The following is a 19,388-nucleotide window of genomic DNA, read 5'->3' as shown; positions in this document are numbered from 1 at the left end:
AATCAATTTCTGAAGTACTTTCTGTGACGACCGGAAGTAACGCCGAACTAAACAAAAATGGTAACCATTTGTATAATCATAAGTTAATCTTTCCTCAAAGTTTGGTTGTTCACATCTCTGCCAAATCTAAGATCTCTTTGAAACAATATTTTTTGTTTCGGGACCGGAAACGGACAAACGGAAGTGATTAATAAAAGCAAAAGCTGATATTTCTCATACATTTGCTCAGCGTACATCACTGTTTGTCAGGCTAGATGAAACACCCAAGAAAGTAAGTTAAACTTGTTAAAAACATGATTTGTTTGAACCCTTCCGGTAAATACCGGAAGTGACAGTTGACAAAATTAAACCCGTTAAATACATCCCCAATCAAATTTCTATCAATCATGAAAGTTTCGTGTCTAATTCACTTACAGTGACAAAAATCTCGCGGACATCAAATTTGTAAAAAGGAAAGCTACATAGAGACATTTGAGATATCTCACCGGAAGTAAAATTTATTTGCTAATTTAACATTATATAGATGACATATGTAAGATTATATACTGATATTTTCATTTTATGTAAAATGAATAAAATAGGAAAAAAAACAAATTTTTGAAGTGCTTCCGGTGACGACCGGAAATTACGCCGAACAAAACAAAATAGTGTATACACATGTACATACGTAGGTCTATCATCCCACAAAGTTTGATTGTTCAAGTCGTCACCGTTTTTGAAATCTCTAGGAAGCAAGGTTTTTTGTCTCGGGACAGGAAACGGACAAACGGAAGTGTTTAACAAAAATGAAAGTTAGTATTTCCTAAACATTACACAACAGGACATTATTGGCTATCAACATATCTTATATTGTCAAACAAAAACAGTTAAACTCTTAAACAACTTGAATTGTTTGAACTCTTCCGGTGTGGACTGGAAGTGACGGTTGACAAAATGAGAGCGGTCAAACACATCTTCTATCAAATGTCTATCAAGCATGTAAGTTTTGTGTCTTGGTCACTTACATTTTCTGAGATCTCGCTGTAATAATATTTGTTTTAAAAAGAGTACCTGAGATATTTGAGATATCTCACCGGAAGTAATTGTTTTTTGTGTATTAATAATCGGATAGATGACATATAAAAGCGCTTATACTTAAATTTCAATTTTGTGTAAAACAAATAAAATGCGTAAAAACATAATTTTTGAAGTGCTTCCGGTGACGACCGGAAGTTACGACGAACAAAACAAAATAGTTTAAACATGTCTACAACTATAGGTCTATCATCCCTCAAAGTTTGGAGGTTGAACTCTTTATCGTTTTTGAGATCTCATTGTCCATAGCTTTTTGTCGCGGGACAGGAAACGGACGACAGGAAGTGAATTTTGAAAGAAATGAAAAAAATACCTGGAGATATTATCATTTTCTGTCAGTCCTGAAAGTTTCAAGAAAATCCATCCAGCCATCTCTGAGAAATCTGGTTAAACTTTTAAAAAACTTGATTTGTTTGAACTCTTCCTGTGTGGACCGGAAGTGACGGACGACAAAATAAAAACGGTTAAACACATCTTCTTTCAAATGTCTATCATTCATGTAAGTTTCGTGTCTTGATCACTTACAGTTTCTGAGATCTCGGGGTTCAAACATTTGTTTTAAAAAAGGCTACATGAGATATTTGAGATATCTCACCGGAAGTAGAATCTTTATGTTTAGTTAACATCGGAAAGATGACATATGTAAGCATTTATACTTATATTTCAATTCTCCGAGAAATAAATTAAATGCGTAAAAGCAAAATTTTTGAAGAGCTTCCGGTAACGACCGGAAGTTACGACAAACAAAACAAAATAGTTTAAACACATCTACAACTATAGGTCTATCATCCCTCAAAGTTTGGAGGTTGAAGTCTTTATCGTTTCTGAGATCTCATTGTCCATAGCTTTTTGTCGCGGGACAGGAAACGGACGAAAGGAAGTGAATTTTAAAAAAATGAAAAAATTATCTGGAGATATTATCATTTTCTGTCAGTCCTGAAAATTTCAAGAAAATCCATCCAGCCATCTCTCAGAAATCTTGTGGACAAAAAAAGGAAAAAAAAAATAATAAGAAACATTACAATCACTATAAGGTCTTCCGTTGGAAACGGAAGACCTTAACAAGAGGTCTTTCACCTGAAAGGTGGAAAGACCTATAAAAAAATCAAGAGGTCTTTCACCTGGAAGGTGGAAAGACCTAATGATAATTTGTAGCTTTGAGTATACCAACTTCATAAAAATGATTTTGCTTCGCGTAGACCTTGAATAATTATAAACATGTATGTTACTAAAGGAAAGAAAGCAAATTAATTTTCATGAGAAGAGACTGAGCACCAATTTTGCATAAGAAGAAATAACACGTAAAATTATTGAGAAGAGCCTATGCGTTTGTTTTACCAAAATATATTCGTCAATTATTTCTCGCTTTACAAGGTATTTTACGAAATGATGTTCATCGTATATGACATGATATCAGTTCGCATTTTCTTAAAGCTGAAGTCTACTCCTAAAAGGAATTGTCTGCCATATTTTTTTTTCTTTTATTACCACTATTTCTACATCTCCTTTATAAGCCAGAGACTTATTAAACATTAAAAATAGTTTGCTGGACAGGTGTGGTTCAGCAGAACGGGTGTTTGCGAAGCTCGCAAAAATTCCCTTTACCTGTAATATAATTTTTTAAAAACATTCTTAAGCTCTCGTTCTACAGATATCGCCTCAGGTCTTACCTGTGTGGACGGACCTGTACATCGCGGTTTTACTCGGTTGCGATTAATTTATGAAATTTTACGCCCTTATTCAATGCTAAGAGACAATAAAAGTAACATCAAATGTGCAGGTTATTCGAAATATACAAGCATGCATTATGTACACATAAAACAAGAAATAAAAGGACAAAATCTATGTCGTCGTAATGAATATTACTTGTCGATTTAAAGATTTACCAGTGTTTTAGTCCTTTGTTATATTGTAAGGAATACTGCACATGACCGAATTACAGGTTTACATTTGTAATGAATGCAAACAAATAATAAACCCGCTTGCTGGTAGCGGACAGAGAAAAACTAACATGGGGTATGCCAGTTCTGATATCATGATATGCACGGATGAAAAATATTAAGGACCATCAACAATAAAAACGTTATCTAAATATAACATTGAAACACAAAGCTACTATTTTATTTAATGAATGCACCCTCTATCCTCTCTCGCGTGTATGTGTATATAATGAAATCGATGTGAGATATTTCTCAACATTGATATAGCTTTCATAAACGACAAACCGGAACATTATATTTTTAAACAAAATTTGAATCCGACTTTGCAATTTCATAATGATACTCATCATGCTCATGCTGCCCGCTATTTTATTTCAAAAATTCAGTGTATAAAGTAGACATGACTTACAGATTCCATCAACAAATCTATGATGGTACTTGTACATTTGCTTAGGACAGTTTTAGATTTTTAGCTATATATCTGACTTGGGCACTGTAAAATATTGTCCATGTGAGAGACATATTATCTGATGATTAAAAAACCTGGCTAGAAACCAACAATTAAACAGTGTTATTTTAAACACAGGTGATATGCTCTTCAATTTGTTAACACTCTCAACGAAATGCGTTTTACTTTCGTTTAAAAACGTTTCATACTCATAAAACGTTTTCTAACAGTCTCATGAATATAAATGCGAATAACGATTAGTGTTGTTTACGTTGTCAGATTGATAGAGGCTATGTAAATAAAAAAAAACTCAATGTCAATAAATTTTATTATTTAGAGATGCTTCTTAAGTTTTGACAGATTCATTCTGATGTCTGTAAAATCATTCCCTGGTTCGTCTATTTCTCAGGACAGGATTTAAATGTCTTTCTTGTTTGATAAATAAGGTTCAGTTGGCAGGAAAAAAATAGGTCTTACGTAAGATGTGCAATTTGATATGGACCTCCTCAGACTAGAAATATAAAGACATTTAAACAAATATATATCTCGATGAAGAAATATATATTTCCTTTGCGACGATTTCATGTTAAGAAAGATTACGAGGCAAACCAACAAGGCCTTTGTGTTATTCCTCCTGGATATCCTGGTTATTATCTTCTTAAAGATTGAAGCACAAAATATATGCATAAACCAAAACTGAACTGCCCATGTTCAATTACTTAAAATTTCTACAACTGAGTTGATGGATTTGGACAAACAAAATGGGTAAGAACATTTTGTATATGTATAAATGATATATTTTTCATACTGAAATCATTAGACAATATAAGAATTTAAAAAACAAAACTGTGTACTTATTATCAAGGTATACCATTTCAAAAAATAACTAAACGAGAATGGAATTAGCAACACAATTTTTGAGAAACTAAAAACGCTTGAATTTGACCTTGAGAGAAAAAGAGTGTATATGCAAATTCAATGGAAATATTGTAAAGATTCAACTTAAGCCCTTTGCAGCCAAAATTTATGTTATCATTGCAACAGATGTCAAAGGTCTTATTATATAAGATCCTGGGATATTTTTAAGATATTGGACAAAAAACGTAGATATTAGCATTATATCATTTATGAAATATTATAATTAGTGCTGTCGCTGAACAAATTGTATGTTACACATATCCTGGATGATCCACTTACTGCAAACACGTCGTTATACCCCTTCGATGATATCGTATGCTCATTACAATTTTGAAATGTTTGCCATTACAGTAAAACATCTTTATTCAAAAATAATATTTTTATAAAATCTTCTCAACATCATGTATATATGAAAAAAATATAAATTGTAAGGTTAAGATCTAGAAAAATTTCATCAATAAGCGTATACAAAATTGAAGCATCTCACGGTACTATGTTAACATTCTTCGTATGGGCAAGACAACAAATACAATGCAAACAAAATGATCTCATAACTACTCAAACAAATGCGTCTTACAGTGGAATTTGAAAGAATCCAATGGTCTGGTTCATGAAAGTTCTAAAGTAAGGTATAATCTTAAAGAAAACCAATACAAACACACTACCAATAACTGCAGAGTTGTCACCAAGACAAACTACATTCAAACGATTTCTTTAACCATTGTCAAATTTCATGCGTTTAAATAGTGTTACGCATATTTTTTTGCATATCTACTGCACCCTTTTTTTTCTCCCAGAACTTTAATAACAAAAAGGTAAGTTTATCAATCCCAAAATTCTTTGTATTTTACAAGTAAAGAAGAACAAGAAATCCTTATTCGCGACGTGTTTGACTCAGAGGGAGAATTCAAATAAAAATTTAAAAAATCTTTTCGAAAGGCATTGACAAATTTTCCCTCATTATCGTGACGAAATTGGTTCGTGAAGATTATTTGCTATAAAGAATGACTGCGCTAAAGGACATGCGATATTTGCAAGAAAAGAAACTGTCAAAAGATGACGTTTTCTTTTAATTGCAGAAATGGTTAACATCCAAACTGCAACTTTACTTAATTGCGTTAAATAAAAGTATGTTATTACAAAGTACTATTTTGTTTTCATGGGTGGGGTTCATCACGATTTCTTAAATCTGCATACGATAATGAAGATGTTCATTTTAATACTGATTTCATACATAGTCAGCGCATGTTTGTCTATTGTTTCCCGTTTAATAGAAGCTGTATATTTACATTATATAAGATATGTCAAAGGGAAATTAAAAGACGAACATCCGTTCATAGTTTAAATGAAAAAAAAACTGCTTCTTCTTAATTTCGCTTTTTTTATTGTTGATATATATTGAATATTACAATTCACCACGTGATTTCTCGCCTCAGGTAACTTTGTGAATACAAAATTCTATCTCGTGACGTTTTAGGCAGCATGTTATGTGTTAGTTAGGACAATGTTTTCGAACACGTTAAGTTGTTAAACATTGATTTTAAGTTCTTTGTACTTACATGGGCATGGTTTTATTTTTGAAACCATAGTAAATCATATATCTGTATCATATATAATAAAAAGGGCTATGGTGAAAGAGCGATTACAACAATTTTTGATACATAACATTGTTATTCATGCTAGACTAATTTTAGTACCATTCTGATAATGTCAGCCCAACTTCTCATGTATATTATTATATTTACATTCAGTGTATATTTCTCCTTATGTTTGCATTGGAAATTTGCGACGTTCAATTTTCTATGGATACATTTTGCTAATTCATGCGCAATGAGCACAAAAATAAACGTCTTCACGTGTTTTGAGTATATTTATTTTTGTAAGATTAAATGAAACATTCAATTTTAAAGAATCAATTTGATATGTACTTTTGAAAAACAATCATAAATATATCTAATCATAAATAACAAAGATTTTTCTCCACACAGATTCTGGTACTATATTTTTTGTCGCGTATGCTAACTAAATAACATGTAACAATGGCTGTACCATGTATGTTTCATATCCCTGACTAAGAGCGTAAATAATGGCTTTAGAGCAGCGATACACAACATTTCATACAAATAGACATCAGTATGAAAATATAAATATAAGCATTGAATCCTTATTTTTGGATGTCGTCGGTCCTATGACACACCAAACGGTGCAGACAAATTATCATACGGCACGTTCATAAACAATGCCGAAATCAAACTTATTTTATACTGATACACAAGATTTAGATGAATGTTAGATTAGATATAATCAGTATAATACCGGCATGAGCATTTAGTTTTATTAGCGAGTGTTATAAGGTAAGCAGATAGGCACTCTGTCAGTGTGTACAAAAGGCAAAAGTGTAACACTACCCCGAATATTTTGAAAGTTGAATTTGGCAAATATCAAGGGCATATGACCTAAACTACTTGGAAAGTGCTGCTAGAATCCTGTGCTTTGTTGTTGTAATTGTAAAATACGTAGTATTTTCAATGAAATTGAAGAAGTCGAGCGGAGTTCCGATAAATAATGACAATATTTACATTATTTAATGCGGTTATCAGTAGGATTCTAGCAGTAAAACTAATAAACATGAACTAATTGCCGGTCGAATTTTTGTATCAAACATACAAATGAACTTTGGGGTAGTGTTACACTTTTTGATTTTTTGTTAAGGTAAAAAAGTGATCTTTTTTTAACTGTCACGTGATACCGTGGTACGACAGCTTCAAAGATCGACTCGCTACCGAAGTAAAAAAATAATATCATTGCGAATATATTCGCTTGATATAAATGTTCAGCACTGTTTTCATAAAAATAAACACTTTTTAAATTGATCATAATATCGACGGTCATTAAACTCGGAGTTGCCTTAACCTACAACACTAATCCTCAGTCCAATTAGCTCTTAATCTCTCGCATAAAATGTACAAACAAGGGGGAAAGGGTCTGAAGAACAAACTCGTGCCTTTATAACTTAAAAAAAATACTTTCCCAGGTTAACTTATTCGGTCAAATTTAATTGACTTATTTTAAGAATTGTTTAAACTTTTAAATGGATTTTTTGTCGCACTAAGAAGCAACAGTATTTAAATCACGGTTGACAAACTAAATGGGTTTTGTTTGGTTTGTTTTGGTGTCTTACAAAAGGACACATGTTTTAAAAGTCTCTAGCCTATCGCAACATTTGTCCCCTTTTTTGATTTCTTATGCTATTTTGACTTCTATGGAATTTTTGGAAAATAATTTGTAACATTATTAGTGAAAAAATCTACTAATATTCATGATAACAGTTTTTAAACGTCATACCCAAGATACATTATGTTTTGATTATTTTGAATTGTATTACGATTATAATGTAATCTGACGACGAACGTCACAGCATACAAAGGAAATATTCATTGTGTGTTCTGATTGGGGCCAAAATGATGAACTTGTTTGAGGTCAATGAAAGTTATGCATGTCATCATCAATTCTCTTCAGCATCCAGTGTACTATGAAATGTACCGCAGAGTTTGTCAATAAAATCTCCTATATCATTATATCAAACATTTAACTAGTGTAAATAATAACGTACTGCACTATATTGTATTGCATATTTTTTTATTTACAGCAGCTACTATGATGAGCCCACAAATACCGACGGATATGAATACACATTCAGAGGTTTTGTTATTAAATACTGTTCAAATAAATATTATATGAATTTATTGTTGAAGAGTTAAATCAATTTGTGTTTGATTATAACCAATATTCAGGAACTTTACATTCATTAAGAAAAATAAGAAAATTATGTACAACTTATTTTAGAGCATGAGCAGAAGTACAGTACAAACGACTTTAAGATGCTCTGCATTATTTAGTATACAAATTATTTAAACTATTGTATTTAATATTCATAAAAAAAATATATGTTTTCAAATAAATGATATATTTATAGCAATTATACTTTAAATTTGTTAAGTAAAATCTTTAAGGCTTCTAATCATCTTCATATTCATTCAGGACATACTTACAGCCAGAAGATACGGATGTGTTAAACAAAGAAATAAAGGTACATTTTTAGAAATTAAATTAATTTACAATAGTGTTTGTCTTTGCAAAAACAGCTGCATTATATTAACCTTGGATTATTCATTCGATTTGGTAATGAAGACACGTACTCTGTTTATTTCCTTATTTTGTGGTAGACTCGTATTGACGCCAAAAAAAATTTAAGAATAGCATCTAATTGAACTTTGCTGTATTTTACTAGGCTTGCATTTGTTTTTTGTTAAATACTAGTCTGTTTTTTGGTGTGTTTTTTTTTAGACTTTCTGGAGGTTAAAACAGATCCAAGACCTACACGATCAGAGGTCATTTTAAGAAAGGCTAAGTTTACATACTCAGTATTATCATGCAATATTTAGTCTATCAACTATATTGTCTAAGATGTTTTTACACACAAAATATATTTTTCAAAAAATCTTATTAAAATCATACTTGATATTGTTAAGATAATATTCACTACCTTGAAATTTATTCAGGACCTATCTAAAAGCCGAAGATGCGGATTTGTAGAAGTGGCCACTGAAGGTAAATTTTGTTTGCTATCAGGTTGCTATGCCACTGTGCCTCATCATTACCATAAAATTTTATTAAATTTCTACTTGCATGGTGATAAAAGTTATAAGGAATATAACTAAGAAGGTAAATACTCGACAATGTTTGGATTTGATTTATTGTAGTTGTAAATGGAAAAGTAGCTATTGAGATGAAATATTTTACCTAGCTGGCTAGTTTTAAATTTCACTCTTCAAAAGATGTTTCTGGAAACACATGAAAAATAAAATTATTCATAGGCTATTGTTAATTCAAGTCTTTTTTTTAAGTAATAATATTTTGGAATTTAGAATTCCAGTAACCAATAAATATACTACCTACTCTTCTAATTTGAAGTGCTGTCTATAAGTAGAAGAACCATATTTCCCTTTTTAGCATTCCCTACTTAGATAAAAGCCTTTTTTCAAACAGATATGTCAATAAAATTTTATGATATGTGGGATCTTTTGAATGACAAACGATGCTTCTTTAACAAAACTGCTTTGACGATATTTTTATTCGTTTAAATTTTACTGAATATGTGATTTTATCTTTAATATCATCTACCAAAGCATATATACCTTATCGTGGTTAACTGTGAATTACACATCTACCATTCCAGTATAACGAGTACGTACTCTGAGTTTCAGATAACTGCGAATGATAAAGTTCCCTTTTAAAGCTGACATGAATTGATACAAGAACTTGGTCGCCAAATTTTTTTCGAGCGCCACGCAGCTGCCACTATGGTAAATAAACCGGTCGAGACATTCATTGCTGGTTGCTTTCCGGTCGATGCATTCAAGTTTCACGAACTTTTATAAAAGCATGAACCATATACAGTAGTGATGTTTGAAGAAAAAGTAAAATAAAATTTAAAAAATGGAAAATAAGATGTATTTTTGTTTGAAATAATTGTCTACAAATAATCATCCCGGTTTTTTTTTCAATCCATGCTATCGTGCACCATCTAATACTGTATTGTTTGCGCATGTACAATGATACACGAATTATAGTGCGATACATAGAAACGTTCCACAATGATCAATGAAGTATGTGTGCCTGATATTCAGAATGTTTTGTTTAGCCTTCCATTAGACATTCCTTAACAGTGAAGTGCTTATATTTTTTATAATGCGTTTCTAAAACTCTTAGCGTTCAATGAACCGTGTTTGGATGAATATAAATACTTAAGCGTAATGAAGTTTGAATAGCACACTTGGCGTTATATAGGAAGTATGTTGGAATAAGCAAAATAAAAGAAATCGACAACTAATTTGACGGAGGTAGGATTTGAAAGGAAAATAATGGTTATTAATGAATTCATGCCAGCTTTAAGCTTTGTCAGCATACCTTACTTTATAATTGTAGTGACATCCATAGAAACTTTTTTCCCGACGTACGTTGTTTTGTCATGAAAATGAAACGTAAATCCCAGGCTTCCATTTGTTTTCGTTAATTACTTGTCTTTGTTTATTTTTAGACTACTGGAACGTGAAACCAGATCCAAGACCTACACGATCAGAGGTCATTTTTAAAAATGCTAAGTTTAATTATATTTCCATGCAGCATTTGGTTTATTAAATATAAAGACAAAGATCTTTTTACAAACAAGAAAGATGTTTCTAAAACAACAAATCTTGTTTTATCATTAATGTACTTGCTTAACATAATCTTCATAACATTTATTCAGGACCTACATAAAAGTCGAAGGCACGGATATGTAGAAGTGGAAACCGAAGGTACATGTAATAAGTCTTATTTTTTTCATTATCATCACAAAGCAGCTAAAGAAATATGTCTTGTATCATGAAATCGATATTCATAATATATTTGCTGTCATGTTCATATGCTGATTTGCCTGATCATAACCCTAAATATAATTAAATTTTTACCTGTATGGCGATAAAAGTTGGGGAATATAACTAGAAAGGATAATACTCGAACATGTTTGAATTTGATTTATGGTAGCTGTAAATGGAAAAGTAGCTATGAAGATATAGCATTTTACATAGATGCCAAGTTACAGGTTTCACTCACTCCTCAATCAAAACTCTAAAATGTTTCTGGAGACATATCAATATAAAAGCCATTCAATGGCTATTGCTGATTCATGTCTTCTTTTAAGCATTTATAGATTGGAATTTCAATTATCATTAAACAATAGATATATTACCTACTCTTAAAATTAAGAAGTGCTATAAATACGTATAAGATCATGATTCCTTTTTTGTCATGCCTTCCGTAGATAAAAGCCTGATTTTTTATAGAACACATATGGCAGTACAATATCATGTGATATTTGGTTGTTTGGATGACAAACGATGCTTCTCTAAAGCGAGGTTTGCAGACAAAGGGAGATAACTTAGATTTTAATTGTAACGTACACTTACTACTTTTTATATTATATTTACAATTTTAACTTAAATTTCAACGTGTTTAATATGAATAACTTTAAAACTTCCGAACAGTAAACAATTTCTTTAATTTTGACTGTCGCATTGTCGCATTATGTTTTTATGTCACCTGAGTAAACTCAGTTGACCTATTGCTTTCAGTTTTCGTCCGTCGTCGTGCGTCGTGCGTCAACAATTTTACATTTTTAACTTCTTCTTAAAAACTACAAGGTTGATTGTTACTATTTTTTGTGTGAGGCATCTCTATAGTAAGAGGAATCTTAATTGTGAAATTCATGACTCTACCACCCCCGGGGCGCCACATGTGGGACCAAATATGCCAAAAAGAGGCCCTCTAATAAAATTGTGAAATTCATGACCCCTGGGTCAGGGGTTCAGGCTCTAGGATGGGGCCAATATGGCCATATGGTAAAAATGTATTAAATCTTAGAATATCTTCTTCTCTACTCTCATATATATTTGTTAAAAACTAAATGCATGATTATGATGTCCATGAGGCTCTCTAATGAAATTGTGAAATACATGACCCCTGGGTCAGGGGTTTAGGCTCTAGGGTGGGGCCAATATAGCCATACGGTAAAAATGTATTAAATCTTAGACAATCTTCATCTCAACTCCCATATGTAATTCATAAAAACTAAATGCATGATTATATGTCCATGAGGCCCCCTACCAAAATTGTGAAATTCATAACCCTTTGGTCAGGGGTTCAGGCTCAAGGTTGGGGCCAATATGACCATATAGTAAAAATGTATTAAATCTAAGAAAATCTTCTTCTCTACTCCCATATATATAGTTGTTAAAAACTAAATGCCTGGTTATAATGTCTATGAGGCCCACTACCAAAATTTTGAAATTCATGATCCCTGGGTCAGGGGTTCAGGTTCTAGGGTGAGCCTTATATGACCGTATAGTAAAAATGTCTTAAATTTTATAAAATCTTCTTCTCTACTCCCACACATGTGGGCATAAAACTGACTGCATCGTTATGATGTCCACTACCTCCTCTACCTAAATTGTGAAATTCATGACCTTTTGGTCAGGGGTTCAGGACATGGGGAGGGGCAATATGGCGAAAAATTGTTAATGCTTATAATGTAAAAAAAAAATTATTCTCTATTTTGACACATCTGTATGAAAAAAAATGACTTATAATTATGTTTACCAGGAAGTCCTCCACTATAATTTTAATTTTCATGTCCCATGGAGTATGGGTTTTGACTCTAGGACATGGCCAAAATGGATGTATAGGTGTTAATGCATATGATGTTAAAAAAGTATCTTTTTTACTCCCAACTGAATTCCACGGAAAACTGAATTCATGATTTTGTAGACCAGATCTTTAAGTTTTTCGCCAAAATTATAGGTTTCAAGGTTCTTTTTGAGAGATCTCAGGCAGGCAGGTGGTCGTCATTACAAATTTATAATATTTCTACTCCAGTATGAAACCCAATTAATTAGATGCATATATGAGACTCCTCGACAAGTTTGTGTATGGATTATTTGTAACTTAGGAGACCGTTAAGGCCAATTGGCCTCTTGTGTATTTAAGTATTTTTTGCTGCACCACGGATTTATCTATCTATCTATCTATCTATCTATCTATCTATGTATCTATCTATCTATATATGTATTTATCTATCTATCTATCTACGTAATGTGTATGTTTTGACGGAATGGATAACATCTTCATTCATTTGGCAGTTTGAAATTATAAATTCTGACCTTTTATATAAAACATATAGGAACGAACAAAATCATTTGAATTTCACAATAAGAACAAGGCAAGTATCTCTGGGTTTTTTATGCTAGAATGTTTGAAAATTTTATAATTGTTTGTTTTCAATGTCATATCAGATAAGGAATATTTTTATCTTGTTATTTTTCTCAGCATTATTCCTATAAAATACATGCAAACACGTATAACTTATGTCAATTGTTATGTGATGGAAAACTGTACAGCATATACGAAAGAGAGGATATTAAGTGTTAATTCACAGTCCTAACCGAATGGATACAATAATTCGAATAAGAAAAAATACCGTTGACGCGGAAGGTTTCAGATGTTTTAGCACTGCCTTAAAAATTGCCATTTTTATCAAAATATATCATTTGAGACTTTATCTCTTTGAATGATTTGAATAATTTAAAAGCATCGTAGTATAGTAAATATAAAGATTCGTTTTAACCAAAATGCTTACACATTTGACGGGACCAGGCGCATATAAGGATATAAAATTTACATGTAGAAGACATGTTATTGTGTAGAATTTTGTACAATATTATTTTCAATATGCAACGAGTGTGCATATAGGAAAAACATATCAAAACTAATACTTGAGATATATTTATTAGAAAACAGAAAGCAGGTAATCTCCTCTAACAAGATACACAATGCCGTTGTGTTGCAAACATGTACATGTATTTTTTCAGACCCATTAAAGTAAGCCTGTTTTATTTTATATAATTATGCATAAAACGATATGTTTATACAAAGATGCATGCAATTTTCATTAGAAAAACACAAAAACTGATATAAGCAATTATTTTCGTTCATATTTGTCTATATTTATTTTTAGAACGAAGACCCAGTCCTGACATTTCAAACTCGGAGGTAAGCTTTGAAAATATGGCGTCATCCGTTATGAAATTAGTAATCAAAACTCCATTAAGCGGTCTTTATTTGATATAGAAATTTACTTTAAGCGGTACAGGGAAAAGGAATTTTTAGTTTTACAACAAATATTCACGTAATCTTAAAATGAGAGTCAAATTAAAGTTCAAGTTAATTTGATGAACATAACTGCACATATCCAGGCATCCATGCATATCTCAAATACAGGCCAGGGGATTGTGTATTCATAAGAAACAAAAACGTACACAAGATTAAAATTAGGTACATATTCATCAACCGCACGTGATGTTGTTTAAAAAATGATCTTGGCTAAAGCAATATATCGTACCTTTTTCAGTGGCTACAAGCTCGAAAAAGATACGGATATGTCGAAAAGGATCAAACAGGTGCGTATTCCATCATTTGTCACAATATGCGAACAAACCGGCAGAGGACCTAGCCGTTCATGATCTGTTTTAAGTAAGCATTGAGAAGCATAAGGAAACATGGGAATTCATGAAGAAAATTTCAATGCATGGATATACATGTATTTAAAAGAAAATCATGTCGTACATGTACTTTGATTTTGAAAATACGTTTAAGAAATTACACTTCATGAGTAGAGTATATATAAAATACATGGTTACTGGCTTGAAATATAAGCTTTATTTGGGTGATTGTAAGAAAATGTGACAGAGGGCGAGACTGGCCGAGTTTATGTTTATTTTGACATCAAACATATTGTTTACTGCCATTAAATTAATTTTCCAGGGTATCCTTTTTTGTGAATTTCATGATATCAAAGCTTTAAATGCATGGCCAATGATCCTGTCAATACAAAAGTGCTATATGACATTGCGCTTTAATGATCATTTTATTTTTAGGATCAATTCAACAAAGAAATACACTTTAGTTTTTTTTTATATTTTATTTCCACTAAATGCAACAAATTTCGCAAATCACAAATTAGCAAATTTTGCAAATTTGCATTTTTCCAAATTAAGCAAGTCTACATTTCCTCGAAATAATTACTAGAAACTGCTATAAAGTATAAATAAAACCATTTAAATGGAACATTTTAAATATGAATATTTACAGTAAAATCTTTTTTGAAGAGTTTCATTGCTCCAAATGATATAACGACCACATCCCATCAAATATTACATTGGAATACAGAGGATAACACTTTTTTTTTTTTTTTCTATTCAAAATTATTGAATAAATTTGCAGGCGTCTTGATAATATCTGTATTGAAAATTCAAAACATTGTTCAATACCTAGAAATAGATATATAAGTTATGGTTTGCCAAGGTTTCCGTGTTGATTTAATGCTGTCTAAAAAGTTTTTTTGTACTTAAAAGGATAATTGATATTAAAAAAAGATAATCAAGCTACATGTATCTGTTGAGAATCATTTCTTGTATTCATCATATGTAGTACATAGTGGTTTCATTTCATTTGCAGATAATATATTCAGCAGAGATAACAAGGAAGATCACCTAATAACCGAAGATATACTGAAATTTATGGATAAATTAATTGGTACGATTTTGGGGGAACTATGTAGAATTTCAATGAAGACTTAAAATTGGTTGTATGAAATGAGATGTACGTTTAAATCCATCTACATTTTAACTTGCATTAACATGAGTTAAATATAATGACAAAGTTGCCTATTTCTCTTTAAGTTCAATAAAATTAAAAAGATCAGGATTGAAACAAATAATCGATGTAAGTCTACTTTTTTAGCTCACCTGAGCTGAAAGCTCAAGTGAGCTTTTCTGATCAAAATTTGTCCGTTGTCTGTCGGCGTTGTCGTTGGCGTTGTTGTAAACTTTTCACATATTCATCTTCTTCTCAAGAATCGCTGGCACAAAGCATCACTAGGTAAAGGGAATTCACATTAAGGGACACTCCCTCTTTCAAGGGGAGATAATTAAGATAGATTGATCATTTATCGGTATTTTTCAAAAATCTTCTTCTCAACAACTATTTGGCCAGAAAAGCTTGTAACGAAGCATCCACAGGAAGTGTAGATTCAAGTTTGTTCAAATCATGGTCCCCAGGGGTAGGGTGGGGCAACAATGGGGGAATGGATTTTAACATAAGCATGTTTAGAGAAAATCTTTAAAAATCCTTTACTCAAAAGTAATTTGGACAGAAAAGCTTAAACTTGTGTGGAAGCATCATCAGGTTGTGTAGATTCAAGTTTGTTCAAACAAGGTCCCCGGGGGTAGGATGGGGCCACAATGGGGAGGGGTTGATTTCTACATAGGAATATAAAGAGAAAATCTCTAAAAATCTTCTTCTCAAAAACTATTTGGCCAACTCAATTTGGAGTGGAAGCATCCTCAGATAGTATTGATTCAAGTTTGTTCAAATTATGGTCCCCTGTGGTAGGGTGGGACCACAATGGGGGTCAAATTTGTACATAGGATCATATAGAGAAAAGCTTTAAAAATCTTCTTCATAAAAACAAATAGGCCAGAAAAGCTGAAATTGGAGTGGAAGCATCCGCAGATAGTGTAGATTTAAGTTCGTTCAAGTTATGGTCCCAAGGGATAGGGTGAGGCCACAATGGGGCAGGGGAGGGGGTGAATTTTTACATAGGAATGTATTGAGAAAATCTTTAAAAATCTTCCTCTCAAAAAACTTTTTGGCCAGAAAAGCTCAAAGTTGAGTGGAAGCATCCTCAGATAGTGTAGATGAAAGTTTGTTCAAATCATGGTCCCCGATGGTAAGGTGGGGGCCACAGTGAGGGATGAGTTTTTACATAGGAATATATAGAGAAAATCTTTAAAAATGTTCCTCCTAAAACCTGTTAGGCAAGAAAATCTCAAACTTTTTTGGAAGCATCCTCAAAAAGTGTAAATTCAAGTCTGTTTAAATCATGGTCCCCAGGGGTAGGGCAGGGTAACAATTGGGGGGGGGGGGGGGGTGGGTTGGTGAAGTTTTACATAGGAATAGATAGAGAAAATCTTTAGAAAAATTCTGGGAAAGTTTATAGTCCAAAAAGCTATAACTTGTGTGAATGCACGGGTTGTGCAGATTAAACTTTGATCAAAACACGATTCCCTAGAGAAAAGTGGGGCCAAAATGGGTGGTTTTATAGAAATAGAAAAAAAACTGTCTTACAGGTACAACAAAAGGGGCTTGGTATTTACCATAAAATTTGAGCAAGATCTACTGTACTTTGTTGTCAAGATATTCTGATTTTGATACTGTTATGCTTATTTGATCAGAGTTAGGGAAATTGTTGCTCAGGTGAGTGCTGTGGCCCCTGGTCCTCTTGTTTTATTAAAAAAGAAAAAGAAATTGTTAATGATTGTTCATTATTACAAAAACATTTATTATACATAAACACATCCAGCACTCAAAAAATAATAATGTAACAATCATGAATATGATCGGTCACATTATCAAATCCTGGGAAGCTCGAATCCACAGCGCCTCTTCATCGTGTACCTACAAAGTTAATATCTATATCAACTTTTGAGGATTGTCCTTCATTCCTTAATAAATTTTATACTTTTTTCATAGAATGATAATTTGTTATTTATTGTCATCGAACCCTTTGTCTTTATGATCATAATAAGTAAACGCAAAATTAGTAAAATGATCAGTGTGCTGTCATATGTTAAAACTCTTTACGAGATAAATGTTACTTGCGAAACAGCCACTTAGCTCGTAAGTTGGTTTATATCAGAAAAAATGATTAAATAAATTCAAATCTAAATTATTAAAAGTGATGATTTGGTAACATGTATTTGTTCGGAATCATTTCTTTGATACATCATACATTATTTGTAGTACATGTAGTATTGTTTCATTTGCAGATGTAATAATCAGCAGAGAGAACAAAACAGATCACCAGACAAACAAAGCGAAAACAGAAACTAAAGGTAAAAATACAATTTATAAGACTTTTTCGGATTATAAATAAAGCTTTTAAAATAGACTAACCTTGGCTCAGTGTTTGATCGCAATGAAGACTTAATTTGGGTTATTAGATATGAGAGATATTTATTTTGATTTTTTGGAAGGTATCAAAATGTTATTGAATTATAACAAATTGTTAATCTTGCAAAGTATTTCACAAATATCATAACAAATGTTCAAGCTAATTTGAAATCGAATTAAAATATATAATTATCAAAATACTGAAAATATTGGGGAGCAGTAAGCAGCTTGTTTTGTTATCGGGAACGCATGCGTTAAGATTTCATATTGAAGCACTATATATTCATGTTTTACAACTTAAGACATATCATATTTTACATTGTATCGTAATAGGATTATAGTTTAATCTGTTGAAAAACGTGAATTTAGATCAATGACTTTTATGCATGTCATCATCACAGCTCTACAGCATCCATATACTATAAAACCTATCATAGTGTTGTCTATGAGATATACCATATCATTATATTCAACAATAGTGTAATTAATGATGCACTACTGTCTTGTATTGCAAATTTGTTTATTTTTATTTGCAGAAGAGACTATGATGATCAAACAATCATCAAGGCCTTTAAATGCACGATCAGAGGTTACTTCTTAAAGATTGCTTTTTAAATGAATAAAATTATATTTGAAGAATTAAACTAAACTAAGTTTGATTATAGCAAATAGCCAGCAACTTTACATTCACAAAGAAGAAAAAGTTGTATAGAACATTATTTATTGAAGTGCACAATGTAACGAGAGAAATGAAGTATAAACGAATTTAAAGTGCTTTACATTATTTGGTATATGAATTATTCAAACAAGTGTATTGGTGTATTCATGAGAAAATATATGCTTTAGAATAAATGGTATATATCATATTATGATACATTAAATCTGTTTTGTATTAGCTGTAAGCGTTACGGGTTTTTTTTGTATTTGTTTAGGACTTACATACACGCAGAAGATACGGATATGTTGAACAAGGCAACGAAGGTACATTTTGTAAATTAATTGATATACGAACGTGTTTGAGTGGATAAAAATTCCTAAATGCGGTGAAGTCTGAATAGTGCTCTTGCCTTTATATAGTGGTAAGGAGTATGTTGAGATAAGGACAAGAACAATATAACTCGACAACTAATTTGACAAAAGTCGGGTAAAGGGAGGTAATTAATATTTATGAATTCATGTCAGCTGTAAGCTTTGTCAGCATTGCTAACATTATATTAAAGTGATCTTCATAGATAAACTATTTTCCCGATGTACGTCGTTCTCTCATGAAAATTACACGTATATCCCGGGATTGTATTCGTTCTTGTTAATTACTTGTCTTTGTATATTTTTAGAGCATTTGGACGTGACAACTAAACCAAGACCTTCAAGATCAGAGGTCATTTTTAGAATGGCTAAGT

General features: G+C 31.8%; 1 long non-coding RNA gene across 1 annotated transcript in view; it reads left to right on the top strand.

Annotated features, from left to right (window-relative positions):
• The first annotated feature begins 18,002 nt into the window (after positions 1–18,002).
• LOC128170387 (uncharacterized) overlaps positions 18,003–19,388 on the top strand; it is a 197,717-nt gene continuing 196,331 nt past the window's right edge. The window contains exons 1-3 of the long non-coding RNA XR_008241822.1: positions 18,003–18,577; positions 18,921–18,969; positions 19,323–19,366. This is a non-coding gene — a long non-coding RNA (uncharacterized LOC128170387). The remainder of the gene's footprint in view (positions 18,578–18,920; positions 18,970–19,322; positions 19,367–19,388) is intronic.

This window comes from Crassostrea angulata, chromosome 2 (genome assembly GCF_025612915.1).
Source record: "Crassostrea angulata isolate pt1a10 chromosome 2, ASM2561291v2, whole genome shotgun sequence".
Taxonomy (NCBI): Eukaryota; Metazoa; Mollusca; class Bivalvia; order Ostreida; family Ostreidae; genus Magallana; species Magallana angulata.
Note: the sequence above shows the minus strand (reverse complement) of the source record. Positions and strands in the feature narration are given on the sequence as shown.